Source organism: Rhodamnia argentea, chromosome 4, assembly GCF_020921035.1.
Source record: "Rhodamnia argentea isolate NSW1041297 chromosome 4, ASM2092103v1, whole genome shotgun sequence".
Lineage (NCBI taxonomy): Eukaryota > Viridiplantae > Streptophyta > Magnoliopsida > Myrtales > Myrtaceae > Rhodamnia > Rhodamnia argentea.
The window spans coordinates 29,313,691-29,328,301 of NC_063153.1; the positions used below are offsets into that span (position 1 = coordinate 29,313,691).

General features: G+C 43.0%; 1 protein-coding gene and 1 pseudogene across 1 annotated transcript in view; both read left to right on the forward strand.

Annotated features, from left to right (window-relative positions):
- The window catches only part of LOC115729093 (glutamate receptor 2.1-like), a 380,267-nt gene that overhangs the window by 102,006 nt on the left and 263,650 nt on the right, over positions 1-14,611 (forward strand). The window lies entirely within an intron of this gene.
- Positions 836-5,826, forward strand: LOC115748832 (annotated as a pseudogene).

A 14,611-nucleotide genomic window follows, 5' to 3' on the forward strand; every position in this document is an offset into this window, starting at 1 on the left:
AACTGTATCATTGTCCGACACTGGTATAGGCACGTTTTGGTGGTTTTCTCTCCATTTCTCAGCAATAGCTAATTGAAGCGAAGCAAGCAACCCTCGGGAAGAAGAAGAATAGAGGTAGCAGCCAATTTTCCTCAGCTGGAAACTATCTAGATAGCTTCATAGCGCTTAGTTACTCTCTCCTTCTGCGCATAAAAGAAATGATCACCAAAAATAAGTCGTGGCTCAATGTAATATTGAATGTACTATAGGGCAGGCCTTCGGGTACGTGATGACTGAATGTTAGCAAGTTTGTGCAGGTTGTTAGAGCGAAATACCAAGAAGTGTATGGTATTAACCAACAATGAATCGATCTTATATCATTTTATGCCTTTTTCTAGTTGTCACGTACTTCTTCTATCAGCCGAGAATGATCGAGTATCTCTTCTTCTGTGTATAATTGTGTCCTATCTTACAGGAGCTTAGCTCCATCCCAAGCAGTGTCTTAACCGAGAAAGTCCCTCCATGTTAGAATTGGAAAATTCATAAGAAATCACTTCATGTTGCATCAACGTCAGAGCGGAGACCCTACTTTTCTTAGTCTTAAATCACCAAGTTCCATCTTAACTTGATTGAAAAAAGATGAAAATATAAGCAAAAAAATGGTAGTATAAACAGTCATGGGGTTAAAGAACAGTTAGGATTCTTCATTCCAAATTAATTTTAAAAAAAAAAAAAACCGTGAACTGTCAATACCACCGGAGGTCATCTTACCCACGTCGAGCAATCCTCGAGTGGAAACTCTCCATACTTTGTCTTACTTTTCAAAGCTCTTCTCCTACAAAAACATCGGCGTCTTCATCACATCCTTCATGCCTCTCTCTCTCTCTCTCTCTCTCTCTCAAACAAACACACTTGCGTTTTCCCAAAACCCTTTCCAATGATTCCGCCAGGAATCTCTTTCGTTGCTGAAAAGCTCCTCTTTTTGGCTCCCTCCTTTTTTGCCATCATCGTCATGACCATCGGCTACGGCCATGACCTAGTAGCAGTGCAAAGCAGTAACAACGACAATGCCGAAACGATCTCAGTGAATGTCAGGGTGATTCTTGATCTGGAGACGAGGGTGGGTTTGATGGGATTGAGCTGCCTTAACATATCTCTCTCTGACTTTTATAGTTTAAACCCTTCCTATAAGACGAGGCTTGCCCTCCACGTTAGAGACTGCAAACGAGATGAGGTTGCTGCCGCTGCTGTAGGTTCTCTCTCTCTCTCTCTCTCTATATATATATACATATATATATACATATATATATACTGACTAGTCATGATGTTCGTCCCAAACTATTTGGTAACACCTGTTTTTGGGTTAAAACTTCTCTTCTATACAAGAAAATGATATTGCGAGAAACAATGTCAGGGATATCCAATTTTAATATCTTGATAGAAGACAGTTATTTCATTTACCCCAAATCGAAAATCTCTAATCTATTAAGCATTTTTGGCTCTCTCCTTTTTGACCTTGGAGCCCACAACTGGCGAGGCCAGGATGACCTCGCCTGGCACCATTGTGGCTTCGTCGATCTCGTGCAAGGGCCTTCACGACTGGAGAGTCTTGCTAGTGACTCCCATTGGCACAATAGAAAAAAAAAAGAGAAAAATAAAATAAAACAGCAAAAATAAATTTAAAAAAAAAAAAAAAATATCAAAGTTGGTGTTTGTTGTGCCACATAGGAGATCGATATCCACGTTAGAGATTTTCGGCCAACAGGACTAAATTGACAAATTGTCAAAAATTTTATGGGTCAATTGACAAAATTGAAAGGTTCATACTTGAATTGACAAAAACACAACAAATTTAGGACTTTTGGACAAATTTTTACGAATATATTTCATGAGCAAAATTTTCATCTTTCCTTCGAAATAAGAGATTTGGCTCACCCATGTCGGAGTATATGAGATTTTACCACCTTAGGAACATGTCGAATCATGAGTCTAATCGTGACGAGTTCTCGTCAAAACATTCAACTTCATAAACATGAGTTAAAGTCCCTATAAGAAACAGGAGAATTGATAACATTTTTCTGGTTAGTAAACTTGTGTTTCAATAATATTAAGGAAATGTTATTTTGTGAAAAATAACTTTTGAGAAAATGTTTTCTTGATTTTTCGGCGTTTGGTTCGTGAAAAATAAGTTAATCAAAGAAAACATGTTGCACCGTGAAAAAAACACTTTCAAAAGTGGAGAACATGTCATCCTCTTTTTGAAAAGAGTAAAACATTTTTCCTCTCTTTCCTCCCTCCACACCCACACATTTCTTTTCCTTTTAACTACTTAAAAAAATATTTTTTTCGAAAAACTATTTTAATGAAATCTATTTAAAAAAATCGAGCTTGCTTAATAATTTTTTTTTTCTTTTCTTTCTTCTCTCGCTGGTCACAGGCAAGGCTTCGACTAGCCCAAGGCCGGTGAGGCAAGGCCTAGCCTTGCTATTGTGCTTAGCCTCTCCTCGCCTAGCCGGATCCGGCGAGGAGAGGCTAAGCTAGAGGTCGACAAGGCCAAGTCTCACTTGGCCGACCAGATTTGGTTTGATTTTCGATGGCGAGCTTGAGCCTTGTGGCCTCTCCAATGGCTCGCTTGAGGCTAGCAAGGGTCGGCTGCTGGGTGCCAGCAGAAGAAGAAAGGACGAAGGAAAAAAAATGAAAAAGATTAAAAAAAAATAGTTATTTCCAACTTCAAGTGCCAATGCTTCCTTCTTCTTAAACATTGCCTACCGGTCACGTGCCGGTCGGCTGCCTATTTTAATTGACTTCTGATATGCCTTTCCCAATAGGTATTTCCATTGCCTGCCGTACTTTTATTGTTTCACCGTCTTTTCTGGTTCTCCGATGCAGCACTTGATTTGATAAAGAACAAGCAAGTCCAAGCCATAATAGGCCCCCAAAGGTCACGGCAAGCGGACTTCATCATTCAACTTGGAAGCAAATCTCATGTGCTGATCATCTCCTTTTCTGCTACTAGTCCTTCCCCCGGTTCCATTCGGAGTCCGTACTTCATTCGAGCTACGCAAAATGACTCATCCCAAGTGAATGCTATAAGCGCAATCGTGCAAACTTTTGGCGGGAGAGAGGCGGTCCTCATATATGTGGACAATGAGTTCGGAGAAGGCATCATACCTTCTCTTACCGATGCTTTGGAAGAGGTTGACACACGAGTGCCCTATAGGAGCGTCATTCCTCCTTCGGCCACAAACGATCAAATCCCGCTAGAACTCTACAAGTTGATGACGATGCAAACGAGGGTCTTCATTGTGCACATGTTACCTACCCTTAGTTCTCGGCTATTTGCCAAAGCAAAAGAGGTGGGAATGATGAATGAAGGTTATGTGTGGATCTTGACTAATGGAATCACCGACCGATTGAGTTCGATGAATTCATCTGTTGTTGCTAATTCGATGCAAGGAGTACCGGGCATCAAGACTTATGTCCCAGACATATGAGGTCTACGTAACTTCGTGGTCCGATGGAAGAAGAAATTCCAACAAGACAATCCATCCGTCCTTAGTCCTCTGTCGAACATCTTTCGGTACTATGCTTATGACACCGTGCAGGCTCCGGCTATATCCATTGAGAAAATGGGAGCGGGGGATTTTACCTTCCCGAAGTCGAATGCTTCAATAGATACAACGGATCTCGACACTATTGGAGCCTCTCAAAATGGTGAGAAACTTCTCCAAGAACTAGGCAATACGACCTTCACCGGTCTCATTAGAAATTTTAGTCTCGTTGATGGGCAGCTCGAATCGTCGGTGTTCCAGATTGTTAATATCAATGGAAATGCGGCAAGAGGGATCGGGTTCTGGATGCTAAAAAATGGGTTGCTAAGAGATTTGAATCCATCCAACAAAAGAAAATATTCCACTTCAATGAGTAATCTCATAACGATACTATGGCCAGAAGATTTGACCGCTGTTCCCAAGGGATGGGAGATTCCCGCGAATAGGACAAGCTTGAGAATCTTAGTTCCGGTGAAGGATGGCTTCGAGCAATTCGTGAAGGTGACTCCAACTCCTATCACAAACACATCCCAAGTCACCGGTTATTGTATCGACATCTTTCGAGCCGTGGTAGAGAAATTACCTTATGCTGTGCCTTATGACTTTGTTCCGTTTGCCTTGCCTAATGGAAGTAGCAATGGCGATTACAATGACATGATCGATCAAGTATTTTACCAGGTGAGCAACCGCTTGTTTTGGTAGGATTACATGTCAAAACTTACTATGCTATCCCGTGGTTGACAAAGAAAACATTTCCCTTTCTTTTGTTGGAACAGAATTACGATGCGGTGGTCGGTGATACAACGATCATTGCCAAAAGATCATTACATGTGGACTTCACCTTACCATACACTGAATCAGGGGTTGTGATGCTCGTGCCAAACAAGGACGACAAGAGCAAGAATGCTTGGGTTTTCTTAAAGCCACTCACTTGGGACCTTTGGCTAACAACCGGATGCTTTTCTGTGTTTATAGCATTGGTCGTGTGGATTCTCGAACATCAAATCAATGAAGATTTTAGGGGTCCAACTGCACATCAAGTTGGCACGAGCTTCTAGTTTTCTTTTTCAACCATGGTCTTTGCACAAAGTAATCGCCCTTCACTTTAACGGATCAAATCGAACCTTACAATTTGCATATTGTTGTAGGATGATGTGTGTGCTTACCCTTAATTTCGATTGCAGGGGAGAGAGTACTTAGTAACCTAGCAAGATTTGTTGTGATCGTGTGGGTTTTTGTGCTACTTATACTGACCCAAAGTTACACAACAAGCTTGAGCTCTCTCTTGGTGGTGCAAAATCTTCAACCAACTATGATCGATGTGGATCAGCTACTAAAGAGTGGAGGAAACGTGGGTTACCGGGACGGCTCTTTCGTTTATGAAATGCTAAAGCAAATGAAGTTCAGCGAGTCCAGACTTAAATCTTATAAGTCCGCTGCAGAATGCGATGCGCTTCTTTCGAATGGAAGCACAAAGGGCGGGATCGCAGCAGCAATCGACAAGTCCCCTACATTGAATTCGTTCTTTCTCAATATTGTAATAAATATACCACGATTCCCGCATTTAAGATTGCTGGATTTGGCTTCGTAAGTCCGGTGTCTCTCAATTCTAGCCAAATAAGAAAACCCTCAACAAAATCTCATGTCTTCCTTTTGGTTTACGGGTTTTCCCCAAAGGGTCTCGGCTAGTACCGGATATTTCGAGAGCAATCCTCAACGTAATCGAAGGGTCCGAAATGACAAATATCAAAAAAGAGTGGCTGACATCGAAAACCAATTGCCCGAATTCGACTACCTTGGTTTCATCCAAGAGCTTGGGTGTTGACAGCTTCATGGGCCTACTCTTGATTGCTAGAGCTGCTGCAGCTTTAGCTCTCTTCATCCTCGTGGCCATGTTCATCAAGAGAAATTGGCATGTTGTTACAAGTTCTTCGGGTTCATTGCGGGAGAAAATGGTTGCATTGGGAAGAAGATTTCACCAAATAGACCTCAATTCCCGGACTTTTAGTAAAGGCAGATTTAGAGATAGAAACGCGGAAGATGGTGGCATTGAGATTGGAGCTGTAGAAACTTTACAAAGCGCTAGCTTCCCCCCGTCTCCATCAAATGACTCCAGCCAAGTTGAAGACGTTTTGACCAATGATCAAGGCACATCATCCGTTGAACGAGGACTTCCTAATCTTCGAGACCGAGATACCGATAAACGCTGAGCTTCGTCAATGTTTAATTAAGAGCGGTAGATGCCTCTAGAACCTTATGTACTAAACTTTAATCCTTGAGTTTTTTTAACTTTGTACACTATGGGTGCGCTTATTTCACGGAAATTGAATGATGTAAAAAATATTTTCCTAAAATCAATCGCTTGTATCATCCGAAATACTTGGTCAACGAGATATATTTTCATTATCGACAGCAGTTTATGTATACACATTTTCATAGATGATGAACATATGTTTTGTTTAATCATTTTTGTAAGCGATACAAATGATCGATTTTGGAAAAATATTTTCTAAATCATTATTTTTCGCAAAATAAACAGAACCTAAGATGCCAATATCTGCCATTAATACTCCTTATAATCTGATCCCGGATACTATAGACCCAGGGGAGGTTCTATGGAGGTGTTAGCTTTCTCTTATCCTATAATGTAATCGGCGAGTATTTAGATAGTAACAAAACATGACTTCTTATACCAGTACTCGATATCTTCACATCATCAAAATCCTGTATGTTCTCATCTTTTATGTAAATGATCAATGGACTCATGTCACATATAATGCGCTTTTAAGTATTTGCTTATGATCACCACTTTTCATTTAGTAAATGGAAGCGTGATGAAAAATGAAAGAGATAATTAATTTAAAATCGTGAGTAATTAATTAATTTCAAGATAAGAAAATGTCCAAAAAATTATTTCTTTTGTTTCTTACTCAAGTTACGTGTGACGTAATGGAATTTCGACGTCCGTAAGAAAACTAGATTTGATGAATTTTAAATCAAGAATTCCAGCTTGGAAATAAATTTAGATTTTTGAGGATTTAAGAGATAATAATTGGATTGTTCTGAGACATTGGTCAGAAAAAGTCAAGCTAGAATAGTCAAGTCGTCGAGTCATAGTACCGAGACCCTTTGCGCTTGAACCTAGCCTTGGCCGAACATCCTCTCCCCCTTTTCCTCTCCATTTTTGTGTGGCACCCCTCCCCTACCACCATCATCCTCCCTCTTTTCTCTATTTTTGTGCCGCCAACCTCTATTGTCGCCATCCATCGAGCTCCGCCGGCCTCCGAACTCATTACCACCTCATCCGCTGTCCTCCGTGAGCCGCCCTCTACCTGTCGCGGACCGCCATTGGAAGCTCGACCCGAGAGACCCTCAAGCCCCGCATTGTTCGCACGACCCCCGTGCACTCGTGAGCGATCAATCCACGAGCCCTATGCCGATTTGAGCCGCGAACCACACCACTCTTGTTGAGTTTGTGAGTCGTCAGCACCGCCGATCGTTCATCATTGCCGGTTGTTGAATTTGTGAGTTAACCCCTAATCTCTGATTAGGTCGTTAATTACACTTAGGGTTTAATTTAATTAGTGTTAATCGTGGGTTAGATTAGTTTAATGATGATTTAGTTTAGTTAACCGTGGTCGGGTTAGATTAGTGACTATGGTTAAGTTAGTTCACCACAGTTAATTTAAGTCAACTCTGATTAGTTAAAGTAACCGTAGTTGTTTTATGCCCAACCATGATTAGTTTATTTAACTCTAGTTACTTTAATTAATCGTGGTCGGTTTAATTACTTGAAGTCGAATTGACTGAATATTGATGTGCTAATTAACCGGAGTCAGGTTAATTAATTAAGATGAGTTAGCTAGTTAAAGCTAGGCTAATTAATTAATGTAAACTTTAATTAATTGTGGTTGGACTAATTAATTATAATTAGTTTAATTAATTATAATTGGGTAAATTAATTGAGATGAGTTAACTGATTGTAGTCGGGTTAATTAATTAAGGTGGATTTAATTAATTATTGTTGGGCTAATTAACCGACGAGGACCTAATTAATTACGGTTGGATCGACCAATCAAGATGGTTTAGTTAATTAAGGTCGGGATAATTAATTAAGATTGACTTAATTAATTATAATTGAGTTAATTAATCATAGTTAAGTCAATTAACTGAGGTTAGGATAATTAATTGTTATTAATTAATTATTATTATTGAGTGATTATTGGGTGATGATTTGGTGATTATTGTGTACCCTAACTGTGCATATATCGCTATGATGATTTATCACCCATGTTGAAATGTCATGTTTGATGGGAAAGTATGTTCATGTGACTACATGTATAGTCAAATTGCATATTTAAGCATGAAAAGGGACCTTGAGCCAAGTTTTGAGCATGACCGTGATGCCCTGGAAATTAGACCCTACGTAAAGAGATCAAGTTCAATAAAAAGGATTACTTTTAAATTTTAGTTGGTATAAAATTTCGGATCGTAATGACGTAAGTGATAATTATTTGGACGATTCCCCGGATGTCAATCGGTTTAGATTAGGTCTCGAAATCTCGGTCCTCGCGATTTAGGATTTTTAATCCTCGGGCCTAATCCTAGTCCAAATTGAGCGTAACCCATGAAAATCCAAATTTTATTCTCGGTCGGTTGAGCCAAAAATCCTATCAATCTCGATTTATTGAATTACCTCTTTGCCCTCACATTATTCACTAGGTGACAAAAATTTAAATCCATGGTGGGCCCCCCTCTTGCACATGTCACACTCCAACCAACCAATCACACTCAAGTCTAATCAACCATCCACTTCTCTCTCTCTCTCTCTCTCTCTCTGGCCTGGCCCTCCTCGCCGTACAGTGCGCGGACTCCCCCTCCCTCGACCGAGCCTCTCCTCCTTCTTCTTCAGCCTTCTTTATGGGAAGCCAGCAGCCCGAGCAACTCAACCAGCACCTCGCCGCCAGCCAGACACCGCCATCTCGCCGTCGCTGTCGGCCCACAAGTCGCCCGAAGCCACCTCGGACCGCCCGCTCTGTTTTGGCGTTAGTGAGCTGTTCGAGCTTTGACAACCCTTGCCGTTGCCCTGGACCATCACTAGCCGTCGTGCCGTCATCCAACGCCCTTACCATGACCCTTTCAACCTCATTCCGCCACCCGTTCCTTGCCAAGCCGCCGTGAATAGCTCCCACGCCCGATGTCCCCTATTTTACACCAAGCCACTGTCCCGCCACCCTCCGCCACCCTAAGCCCAATTTCGACCACCCCGGACCACTCCCGGCAACCGTACTTGACCTCTTGCCATCACCCATAGCCATCGACAGCCGCTGGACATCGGTAGAGCTCGAACAAGCCTCAAAGCAACCTCCCCTGTTCCGACCTACATCCCCCGGCTTCTGCGCCGGTTCCGCCCAGCAGTTGTTCTATTGCCTTCGGCCGTCCGCCGCCGCCACCGACGCTACCTGCAGCTACTCCAGAGACCCCCCGACTTGGGCCAATCTTTACCCCAGCCTTGAACCACGTAACCCCCACAAAACCACTTCGATGCAGCCTCGATTCCCCGGGTTTATTTGTTGCCCTGTTTTGAGCGCCACTGTTCACTGTCGGCAGCCACTGTTTTAGCCACCGGCGACCACCAACCACCACCCTTGGGTCCTGTGTCGTCGTCCCCTAAGTGTTGTCGCCTCACCCGGCCACCCTCGACCAAGTTTGGAGCCCGAATACCGTAGTTGACCGTGAGAGCTCTAAGAGTCGTCGAGCCGTTTTCATTGCCACCGCCGAGCTAGTTTAAATACGCTTATAAGTATTTTCTTATCATTACCACTTTTCATTTAATAAATGGAAGCGTGATGAAAAATGAAAAAGATAATTAATTTAAAATTGTGAGTAATTAATTAATTTCCAAATAAGAAAATGTCCAAAAAATTATTTCTTTTGTTTCTTACTCAAGTTCCATGTGACGTCCTGGAATTTTGACGTTTGTAAAAAAATTGGATTCGATGAATTTTAAACCAAGAATTCCAGCTTGGAAATAAATTTAGATTTTTGAGGATTTAAGAGATAATAATTGGATTGTTCTAAGACGTTAGTCAGAAAAAGTCAAGCTAAAATAGTCAAGTCGTTGAGTCATTGTACCGAGACCCTTCGCGCTTGAACCTAGCCCTGGCCGAACCTCCACTCCCCCTTTTCCTCTCCATTTTTGTGTGGCACCCCTCCCCTACCACCATCATCCTCCCTCTTTCCTCTATTTTTGTGCCGCCAACCTCTATTGCTGCCATCCATCTAGCTCATTGCCACCGCATCCACTGTCCTTCATGAGCCGCCCTCCACCTCTTGCGGACCGCCGGTGCAAGCCCGACCCGAGAAACCCTCAAGCCCCATACCGTTCGCACGACCCCCGTACGCCCGTAGGCGGTTGATCCGCGATCCCCGTGCCGATTCGAGCCGCGAACCACACTACCCGAGGTCATCATTGCCACTGCACCTGTGATCGCAGTGAGTCTTCACCGTTACGTGCTACCATTGTCGCACCTAAATCGTCACCGCTGCCGATCGTTCGTCATCGCTGGTCATTGAGTTTGTGAGTTAACCCCTAATCTCTGATTAGATCGTTAATTACACTTACGGTTTGGTTTAATTAGTGTTAATCGTGGGTTAGATTAATTTAATGACAATTTAGTTTAGTTAACCGTGGTCGGGTTAGATTAGTGACTATGGTTAAGTTAGTTGACCACGGTTAGTTTAAGTCAACCTTGGTTAGTTAAAGTAACCGTAGTTACTTTTTGTTAACTGTAGTTATTTTATGACTAACCATGATTAGTTTATTTAACTCTAGTTACTTTAATTAATCGTGGTCAGTTTAATTACTTGAAGTCGAATTGATTGAATATTGATGTGCTAATTAACTAGAATCAAGTTAATTAATTAAGATGAGTTAGCTAGTTAAAGCTGCGCTAATTAATTAATGTAAACTTTAATTAATTATGGTTGGACTAATTAATTATAACTAGTTTAATTAATTATAATTGGGTAAATTAATTGAGATGAGTTAACTGATTGTAGTCGGGTTAATTAATTAAGGTGGATTTAATTAATTATTGTTGGGCTAATTAATTGATGAGTATCTAATTAATTACAATTGGATCGACCAATCAAGATGGTTTAGTTAATTAAGGTCGAGATAATTAATTAAGATTGACTTAATTAATTACAATTGAGTTTATTAATCATAGGTAGGTCAATTAATCAAGGCCGAGATAATTAATTGTTATTAATTAATTATTGTTATTGAGTGATTTTTGGGTGATGATTTGGTGATTGTTGTGTACCCTGGCCGTGTATATAACGATATGATGATTTATCACCCATGTGGGAATGTCATGTTTGATGGGAAAGTATGTTCATGTGACTACGTGTATAGTTAAATTGCATATTTAAGCATGAAAAAAGACCGAGTTCAATAAAATTGATTATTATTGAATTCCGGTTGGTATAAAAATTCGGATTGTAAGGACGTAAGTGACAATTATTTGGACGATTCACGAGATTTCGATCGGTTTAGATTAGGTCTCGAAATCTCGATCACCGCAATTTAGGATTTTTAATCCTCGCGCCTAGTCCTAGTTCGGATCGAGCCTAACCCGTGAAAATCCAAATTTTATTCTCGATCGATTGAGCCAAAAATCCTATCGATCCCGATTTATTGAATTACATCTTTGCCCTCACATTATTCACTAGGTGACAAAAATTCAAATCCATGGTGGGCCCCCCTCTTGCACATGTTACACTCCAACCAACCAATCACACTCAAGTCCGGTCAACCACCCAGTTCTCTCTCTCTCTCTCTCTCTCTCTCTCTCTCTCTCTCTCTCGCTGGTTTGCACCCCTCACTGTACAATGTGTGGACTGTCCCCTCCCCTATCAGGCCTCTCATCTTCCTTCTTCAGCCTTCCTTGTGCGTAGCTAGTAGCCCGAGCAACTCCACCACCACCTCGCTACCTTGCCGCCGCCCGGACGCCGCTATCTCGCCATCACCGTCGACCTACAGGCCACCCGAAGCCTCCTCGGATCGCCCGCTCTGTTTTGGCATTAGTGAGCCGTTTGAGCTTCGACAGGCCTTGCCGTTGCCCCGGACCATCACTAGCCGCTACGCCGTCATCACCGCCCTCACTACGACCCTCTCGACCTCATTCCATCGCCCGTTCCCTCGCAAGCTGCCGTGAACAGCTCACACATCCAATGTCCCCTGTTTCCCGCCGAGCCACTGTCCCGTTGCTCTCCGCCTCGCTCAGCCTAGTTCCGGCCACCCCGGACAACCCTCAGCAACCACCCTCGACCCCTCGCCGTCCCCCACAGTCATTGACAGTTGCCGGACACCAGCAGAGCTCAAACAAGCCTCGGATCGGCCTCCTATATTCTAACATGCATCCTCTGCTTTTGCACCGGTTCTACCCAGCAGTTGTTTCGTTGCCTCCGGTTGTCCGCCGTCGCCACCACCGCCACCTACAGCTACCTCGGAGACCCCCCAACTTTGGCCAACCTTTCCCCCACCCTTGGACCACTGAATCCCCACAAAACCACTCGACATAGGCTCGATTCCCCCGTATTCGCGCCGCCCTGTTCCGAGCGTCATTGTTCATAACTCGCAGCCACTGTTCCAGCCACCGACGACCACCAGCTGCCACTCTCGGGTCCCGTGTCCCCGTCTTGAAGTGTCGTCACCTCACCCGACCACCCTTGACCAAGTTTGGTGCTTGAAGACCGTGGTTGACCGTGAGAGCTCCGAGAGTCACCCGGTCGTTTGGTCGTCACCGCCCGAGTTGAGACCGCCCGAGCTAGTTTAAATTGTGAGTTAGCCCCTAACTCTCGGTTAGGATGTTAATTGCATTCGGAATTAGATTAATTAGCTAATTAGGATGTTTAGGTAGTTTAATTACGGTCGGGCTAGATAGAAATGCGGTTTAGGCTAAATGACCGTAATTAGTTAAGATTAGTCGATTAGTTAGGTTGTCTATGGCTAATTGATAATTAGAATTGATTGATGGTTTTGATTGATCGATCGCGAGCGAACGATAAGTCAGAGACAAGCACGCGATTGATTGTCAATTGGAATTGAAATTATGATTAAAAATCGATTGGATGCAATTGATTAATTGGTTCTTGAACTATTGGATGTGAATGCCGAATTGATCTGTTGATTGCCGTGGGGGTCCGATTAGAGGTTAATCACCCTAAATTGCTTGATTTGTCGGTTGATAAAATTGTGCATTCATGTGATCACATATGAGATTAAATTGCATGATTTTGCACGAAAAAGGCATTGGGCCAAGTATTTGAACATGCGAGTATGAGCATTCGACTAAATTCAAAGAAATGAATTGGTTAGTTGTCGAAGTGTTTGAGTGGTCACATAATTGGATAATTCCAACAATCATTGTCTTCTGGTTGGTTGGTCTTGGCAATCATTGTCTTCTGGTTGCTGGATGCACGTCAGTCATTGTCTTACGGCTATTCGTTTGTCGGTTGTAGCTTGTGAAGGGCCAAAGCCTTTTAAGGATTCATATTAGCTCCATGCCATGTCGACAATCATTACCTTCTAGTTATCGAGCGGAGTCACAATGACTATCAGAAGCCGTTGCCGGAAGTAAGAGATGATGCCTGGCCTGCCAGGAGAGCACCAACCGACTAGTGTGCTGGACCTATAGGTCATTTTTTATAATAAATGGACTACGTCGATGTTCTCGTGCATGCAAATGCTATGATGCTTTACCACTGGATTGATTTGGTTTGGTTGGTTTGACTATTGAGTATAGTCCGCATCGTATTATGTGTGGCATGGAGGGTAAGCTTGCATGTGGTTGAAATATCTGCTCTTTATTGATGTGATCGCTTGTTATGACATCTGAGTGAATCAACACCCTAGCCGGGCTTAAACATTGACTCACCGAGATTTATTTCTCACCTTATCATTTAACCATTTCGGATCTCAAGTGATGGAGCCCGTGACAATAAGGCATGGTGGTCAGAGTAGTTTTTGGGAGTAGATGAGGGTTTAACCTCACCCGACCATATTTCTTTTCGAGGTCTTAACGAGCCGCCTCAAAGAATAGGGTTGTTTTTATGCTCTGTACCTCTATAGAGTTAAAACTCATCTGCTTTGGCTTTATGAATGAAATTGTCTTTTGTGAAATGACTGTGGTGATTTCCCTCTTGTACTATCCCCGCCGATCTTGTTGTTTGGGAGTGTTGCATGTTCTGCATGCGTCAAAATTTTGTAGGTTGATAGTATACCTAGGACGCTATCTTTCGTGACCCGAGGGGATTTGGTAGGGATGTCGCGGGCCGGGAGATCGGGGCATGACATCCTCGCCCAAGGTGGTATCAAAGCAAGGTCGACTTGATCCATCCGGTCATTAGCCTAGAGTAATAAAGAGTGACAGAAAGTGGGATAGTTGGCATATTCTTGAGTGTTATGTATGCGTTTGATATTTGTGCTTTGAGTTGTGGGGCTGCCTTCTGACCACGCTTGCTATGGGATATGCGGGACTCCGTAATTTACCCGCGAAATGAGTGAACGCGGTAGGAGAGCACCTCGAGAACCCCGAGTTAGGCCCGTCAGGCCGATTGAGAAAATTATGGAGAAAGAAATAGCACCGCGTCTTGCTAGACCTGTTGAGCGGGAGCCGACTATAACCAAGATCCTACAAGCACTAGTGAGGAATCAAAACGCTACCGCCGTCACTGCTGCTGAAGCCCCACTTGTGAATCAGCCGGTTGGAGCCGTATATGATGGGGGCCTAGCCCAAAGGTTAGTGGAGCAATTTCTTAATTTGAAATCACCTAAGTTCATTGGGGGTGGAGATCCCAAAGCTGCCACTTCGTGGATCGAGGAGCTAGAGAAAGCATTTAACCCGCTGATGTGTACCGATGAGGATAAGGTCACTTTGGCCGTGTACTAGTTGCAAGAAACGCAAGTACATAGTGGAGAGCTTCGAAGGATAGAGTCTTCCCCGAGGATACGGTCCCGACGTAGGATGCCTTCGTGGGAGTTTTTAATGGAAAGTACTTCTCGAACACCGCGA